This window comes from Danio rerio, chromosome 1 (genome assembly GCF_052040795.2).
Source record: "Danio rerio strain M-AB ecotype USA chromosome 1, GRCz13ab, whole genome shotgun sequence".
Classification (NCBI taxonomy): domain Eukaryota; kingdom Metazoa; phylum Chordata; class Actinopteri; order Cypriniformes; family Danionidae; genus Danio; species Danio rerio.
The window spans coordinates 30,217,174-30,224,498 of record NC_141021.1 but is presented as its reverse complement, the minus strand read 5'-3'; positions in this window follow the sequence as shown (position 1 = coordinate 30,224,498).

Sequence of the window (7,325 nt, the reverse complement as noted above, 5' to 3'; positions counted from 1 at the left end):
TCTAAAACAAAAAAAATGATGCATTTTTGTAGCTGGACCTGGTTTTATCACATTCTGCATTGGACGTTGAAAATGAGCTTTACTCAGCCAGCAGAGGTCAAAATAAGCAGTAATGCAAACTCAGTCAGAGACATAGATTTTCACTTGCAACTTTCTTTAACATAATTAACAGTGCAGGAAATGTTGTCTAAAACAAAAAGAATAATGTATTTTAGTAGCTGGATCTGGTTTTATCACATTCTGTATTGGACGTTGAAAATGAGCTTTACTCAGCCAGCAGAGGTCAAAATAAGCAGTAATGCAAACTCAGTCATAGACATAGATTTTCACTTGCAACTTGCTTTAACATGTTTAACAGTGCATGAAATGTTGTCTAAAACAAAAAGAATGATGCATTTTAGTAGCTGGATCTGGTGTTATCACATTCTGCATTGGACGTTGAAAATGAGCTTTACTCAGCCAGCAGAGGTCAAAATAAGCAGTAATGCAAACTCAGTCAGAGACATAGATTTTCACTTGCAACTTTCTTTAACATGTTTAACAGTGCATGAAATGTTGTCTAAAACAAAAAGAATGATGCATTTTTGTAGCTGGACCTGGTTTTATCACATTCTGCATTGGACGTTGAAAATGAGCTTTACTCAGCCAGCAGAGGTCAAAATAAGCAGTAATGCAAACTCAGTCAGAGACATAGATTTTCACTTGCAACTTTCTTTAACATAATTAACAGTGCAGGAAATGTTGTCTAAAACAAAAAGAATAATGTATTTTAGTAGCTGGATCTGGTTTTATCACATTCTGTATTGGACGTTGAAAATGAGCTTTACTCAGCCAGCAGAGGTCAAAATAAGCAGTAATGCAAACTCAGTCATAGACATAGATTTTCACTTGCAACTTGCTTTAACATGTTTAACAGTGCATGAAATGTTGTCTAAAACAAAAAGAATGATGCATTTTAGTAGCTGGATCTGGTGTTATCACATTCTGCATTGGACGTTGAAAATGAGCTTTACTCAGCCAGCAGAGGTGAAAATAAGCAGTAATGCAAACTCAGTCAGAGACATAGATTTTCACTTGCAACTTTCTTAAACATATTTAACAGTGCATGAAATGTTGTCTAAAACAAAAAGAAAATGCTTTTTAGTGGCTGGATCTGGTTTTATCACATTCTGCATTGGACGTTGAAAATGAGCTTTACTCAGCCAGCAGAGGTCAAAACAAGCAGTAATGCAAACTCAGTCAGAGACATAGATTTTCACTTGCAACTTTCTTAAACATATTTAACAGTGCATGAAATGTTGTCTAAAACAAAAAGAAAATGCTTTTTAGTGGCTGGATCTGGTTTTATCACATTCTGAATTGAACGTTGAAAATGAGCTTTTCAGAGCCAGCAGAGGTCAAAATAAGCAGTAATGCAAACTCAGTCATAGACATAGGTTTTCACTTGCAACTTGCTTTAACATGTTTAACAGTGCATGAAATGTTGTCTAAAACAAAAAGAATGATGCATTTTAGGGGCTGGATCTGGTTTTATCACATTCTGAATTAAACGTTGAAAATGAGCTTTACTCAGCCAGCAGAGGTCAAAACAAGCAGTAATGCAAACTCAGTCAGAGACATAGATTTTCACTTGCAACTTGCTTTAACATGTTTAACAGTGCATGAAATGTTGTCTAAAACAAAAAGAATGATGCATTTTAGTGGCAGGATCTGGTGTTATCACATTCTGAATTGAACGTTGAAAATGAGCTTTTCAGAGCCAGCAGAGGTCAAAATAAGCAGTAATGCAAACTCAGTCAGAGACATAGATTTTCACTTGCAACTTTCTTTAACATAATTAACAGTGCAGGAAATGTTGTCTAAAACAAAAAGAATGATGCATTTTAGTGGCTGGATCTGGTTTTATCACATTCTGAATTGAACGTTGAAAATGAGCTTTTCAGAGCCAGCAGAGGTCAAAATAAGCAGTAATGCAAACTCAGTCAGAGACATAGATTTTCACTTGCAACTTTCTTAAACATATTTAACAGTGCATGAAATGTTGTCTAAAACAAAAAGAAAATGCTTTTTAGTGGCTGGATCTGGTTTTATCACATTCTGAATTGAACGTTGAAAATGAGCTTTACTCAGCCAGCAGAGGTCAAAATAAGCAGTAATGCAAACTCAGTCAGAGACATAGATTTTCACTTGCAACTTGCTTTAACTTGTTTAACAGTGCATGAAATGTTGTCTAAAACAAAAAGAATGATGCATTTTTGTGGCTGGATCTGGTTTTATCACATTCTGTCTTGAACGTTGAAAATGAGCTGTTCTCAGCCAGCAGAGGTCAAAATAAGCAGTAATGCAAACTCAGTCAGAGACATAGATTTTCACTTGTAACTTGCTTTAACATGTTTAACAGTGCATGAAATGTTGTCTAAAACAAAAAGAATGATGCATTTTTGTGGCTGGATCTGGTTTTATCACATTCTGAATTAAATGTTGAAAATGAGCTGTTCTCAGCCAGCAGAGGTCAAAATAAGCAGTAATGCAAACTCAGTCAGAGACATAGATTTTCACTTGCAACTTGCTTTAACATGTTTAACAGTGCATGAAATGTTGTCTAAAACAAAAAGAAAATGCTTTTTAGTGGCTGGATCTGGTTTTATCACATACTGAATTGAACGTTGAAAATTAGCTTTTCAGAGCCAGCAGAGGTCAAAATAAGCAGTAATGCAAACTCAGTCAGAGACATAGATTTTCACTTGCAACTTGCTTTAACATGTTTAACAGTGCATGAAATGTTGTCTAAAACAAAAAGAATGATGCATTTTTGTAGCTGGACCTGGTTTTATCACATTCTGCATTGGACGTTGAAAATGAGCTTTACTCAGCCAGCAGAGGTCAAAATAAGCAGTAATGCAAACTCAGTCAGAGACATAGATTTTCACTTGCAACTTTCTTTAACATAATTAACAGTGCAGGAAATGTTGTCTAAAACAAAAAGAATAATGTATTTTAGTAGCTGGATCTGGTTTTATCACATTCTGTATTGGACGTTGAAAATGAGCTTTACTCAGCCAGCAGAGGTCAAAATAAGCAGTAATGCAAACTCAGTCATAGACATAGATTTTCACTTGCAACTTGCTTTAACATGTTTAACAGTGCATGAAATGTTGTCTAAAACAAAAAGAATGATGCATTTTAGTAGCTGGATCTGGTGTTATCACATTCTGCATTGGACGTTGAAAATGAGCTTTACTCAGCCAGCAGAGGTCAAAATAAGCAGTAATGCAAACTCAGTCAGAGACATAGATTTTCACTTGCAACTTTCTTTAACATGTTTAACAGTGCATGAAATGTTGTCTAAAACAAAAAGAATGATGCATTTTTGTAGCTGGACCTGGTTTTATCACATTCTGCATTGGACGTTGAAAATGAGCTTTACTCAGCCAGCAGAGGTCAAAATAAGCAGTAATGCAAACTCAGTCAGAGACATAGATTTTCACTTGCAACTTTCTTTAACATAATTAACAGTGCAGGAAATGTTGTCTAAAACAAAAAGAATAATGTATTTTAGTAGCTGGATCTGGTTTTATCACATTCTGTATTGGACGTTGAAAATGAGCTTTACTCAGCCAGCAGAGGTCAAAATAAGCAGTAATGCAAACTCAGTCATAGACATAGATTTTCACTTGCAACTTGCTTTAACATGTTTAACAGTGCATGAAATGTTGTCTAAAACAAAAAGAATGATGCATTTTAGTAGCTGGATCTGGTGTTATCACATTCTGCATTGGACGTTGAAAATGAGCTTTACTCAGCCAGCAGAGGTGAAAATAAGCAGTAATGCAAACTCAGTCAGAGACATAGATTTTCACTTGCAACTTTCTTAAACATATTTAACAGTGCATGAAATGTTGTCTAAAACAAAAAGAAAATGCTTTTTAGTGGCTGGATCTGGTTTTATCACATTCTGCATTGGACGTTGAAAATGAGCTTTACTCAGCCAGCAGAGGTCAAAACAAGCAGTAATGCAAACTCAGTCAGAGACATAGATTTTCACTTGCAACTTTCTTAAACATATTTAACAGTGCATGAAATGTTGTCTAAAACAAAAAGAATGATGCATTTTTGTAGCTGGATCTGGTTTTATCACATTCTGAATTGAACGTTGAAAATGAGCTGTTCTCAGCCAGCAGAGGTCAAAATAAGCAGTAATGCAAACTCAGTCAGAAACATAGATTTTTACTTGCAACTTGCTTTAACATGTTTAACAGTGCATGAAATGTTGTCTAAAACAAAAAGAATGATGCACTTTTGTGGCTGGATCTGGTTTTATCACATTCTGAATTGAACGTTGAAAATGAGCTTTTCTCAGCCAGCAGAGGTCAAAATAAGCAGTAATGCAAACTCAGTCAGAGACATAGATTTTCACTTGCAACTTGCTTTAACATGTTTAACAGTGCATGAAATGTTGTCTAAAACAAAAAGAATGATGTATTTTAGCAGCTGGATCTGGTTTTATCACATTCTGTATTGGACGTTGAAAATGAGCTTTACTCAGCCAGCAGAGGTCAAAATAAGCAGTAATGCAAACTCAGTCAGAGACATAGATTTTCACATGCAACTTGCTTTAAAATGTTTAACAGTGCATGAAATGTTGTCTAAAACAAAAAGAATGACGCAATTTAGTAGCTGGATCTGGTTTTATCACATTCTGCATTGGACGTTGAAAATGAGCTTTACTCAGCCAGCAGAGTTCAAAATAAGCAGTAATGCAAACTCAGTCAGAGACATAGATTTTCACTTGCAACTTTCTTAAACATATTTAACAGTGCATGAAATGTTGTCTAAAACAAAAAGAAAATGCTTTTTAGTGGCTGGATCTGGTTTTATCACATTCTGAATTGAATGTTGAAAATGAGCTTTTCAGAGCCAGCAGAGGTCAAAATAAGCAGTAATGCAAACTCAGTCAGAGACATAGATTTTCACTTGCAACTTGCTTTAACATGTTTAACAGTGCATGAAATGTTGTCTAAAACAAAAAGAATGATGCATTTTAGTAGCTGGATCTGGTTTTATCACAATCTGCATTGGACATTGAAAATGAGCTTTACTCAGCCAGCAGAGGTCAAAACAAGCAGTAATGCAAACTCAGTCAGAGACATAGATTTTCACTTGCAACTTTCTTAAACATATTTAACAGTGCATGAAATGTTGTCTAAAACAAAAAGAAAATGCTTTTTAGTGGCTGGATCTGGTTTTATCACATTCTCAATTGAACGTTGAAAATGAGCTTTTCAGAGCCAGCAGAGGTCAAAATAAGCAGTAATGCAAACTCAGTCAGAGACATAGATTTTCACTTGCAACTTGCTTTAACTTGTTTAACAGTGCATGCAAAGTTGTCTAAAACAAAAAGAATGATGCATTTTTGTGGCTGGTTTTGGTTTTATCACATTCTGTCTTGAACGTTGAAAATGAGCTGTTCTCAGCCAGCAGAGGTCAAAATAAGCAGTCATGCAAACTTAGTCAGAGACATAGATTTTCACTTGCAACTTGCTTTAACATGTTTAACAGTGCATGAAATGTTGTCTAAAACAAAAAGAATGATGCATTTTAGTAGCTCAATCTGGTTTTATCACATTCTGCATTGGACGTTGAAAATGAGCTTTACTCAGCCAGCAGAGGTCAAAGTGAAGTTTTTAAACTAATTTCGAGAGGAGCACGTGATATAATTGACAGCAGCTGGCCACCTATCTACACTCATTAGTTAGCCAATCAGATCTATCCTAACCCACTATAAGTAGCCTAGCTAGACATTACTCCCTTATCTTCGTTTTCCGAAGAAACAAACGACAGGTCCGCTCTAGCTCCTCCAAAAGTTACTCAAGGACAAAACGGATCCTCCACATCTCCTACTATTCTTCAACTACAATACCACACCACCTTTAATACCATCGTCAGCAACTACAAAAAATGACAAAAACAACAACAACAGCGACGGCGGCTGAGATCACAACAGCATCAGCGCAGCTACATACAAGAAAGAAAGCTCCGGGCTCCCTGAAACACCAGCCCCGTCTTAACAACAACCAGCCCAGCATGAAAGTCAGCTCGAGACCGAGGCTCCAACGAGAGGCCGTAGGCCTATCCACTCCAGCCAGATCACAATGCAATCCCCAGCTCCGCTACGTACCTTCTCCAGCATCATCATGTGTCACTCATATCCAACAACGACTGTCACTGAACTCCTCCAAACTCCTAGACGCCGGGACCATAATTCAAAGCCGCTGCATTAAACCCAAAACACTTGCGAATCCACGTTTTCACCGCCACCCCCAGGACATAACACGCTCCTGCCACACCCCCTATCCTAAACAGACATTAAACCCGCAATCTCTCCGCCTCCCCGGAGAATCAAGGCAAGGATTAAAAAGCAATATTGGATTTGGACATATTGCAGCAATCATAATTCTAAACACGGATAAAACCTATCTCCCGGACAATAAAGCAACTCTTGGGAATCCCACCTCACCTCTTCCATCCTGCAGCTCCCGATTCCAGTGCACACTCCAGTCCTCCTCTTTCAGCGATCCTTACCACCTACGCACCCCGCCCCTCTACCTTGCGTATCATTGCTTTTTCCCCCTCTCATTTTTACAAGCTCGCAGCTACTGCTGATTATTTTCTATTATAAAATAGAAATTACTTGTCGACTTTTGTCAATATGTTTATGCTTTTACTGAATTACGTTTGTAACTGACCTAATTTTCTGAATTTCTCATTCCAGGTTTCGTCTACTGAAGCACAGCCGATCTCGGCGCTCCCTTCCCACAACCTCACTAGCCGTCCACCAACACTACACCAGAAATCACAGAGCAATTCCCTGTTAAGCACATCCATACCAGCCCTACTGAAATGGACATTAGAACGTTTCTAAAAACGTCTAATAACGGCTCTTTCATCTCCTCATAATTCTGCCTTTTTCAGCTTTAACAGCATGATTCTACCTGATGAATATGCTTAAATGATCACGTTATAAACCAAGCAATCTCTCTAATCTAGACGGCTGCAGCGCTCGGTTGCAATCAACATTACACCCGCCACCCGATTTCTGGCAATAGGAGGTCACAATTACATTTCGTAGTCCGTTTAACATTCGGATGCAAAAGTAGCCCACACATTTATGCTTAAAAACGATCCGCTGGATTTCGCCAATAACTACGGTGTTTGCACGTAATTCACCTACAAGTTCCCGTTTCTCTCTCCCTAATATCCCCCAGCTAAACTAGTGACCGGTTTTCTAATATTTGCATTCTCATTGCGGAAGAACCTCCGGCTTA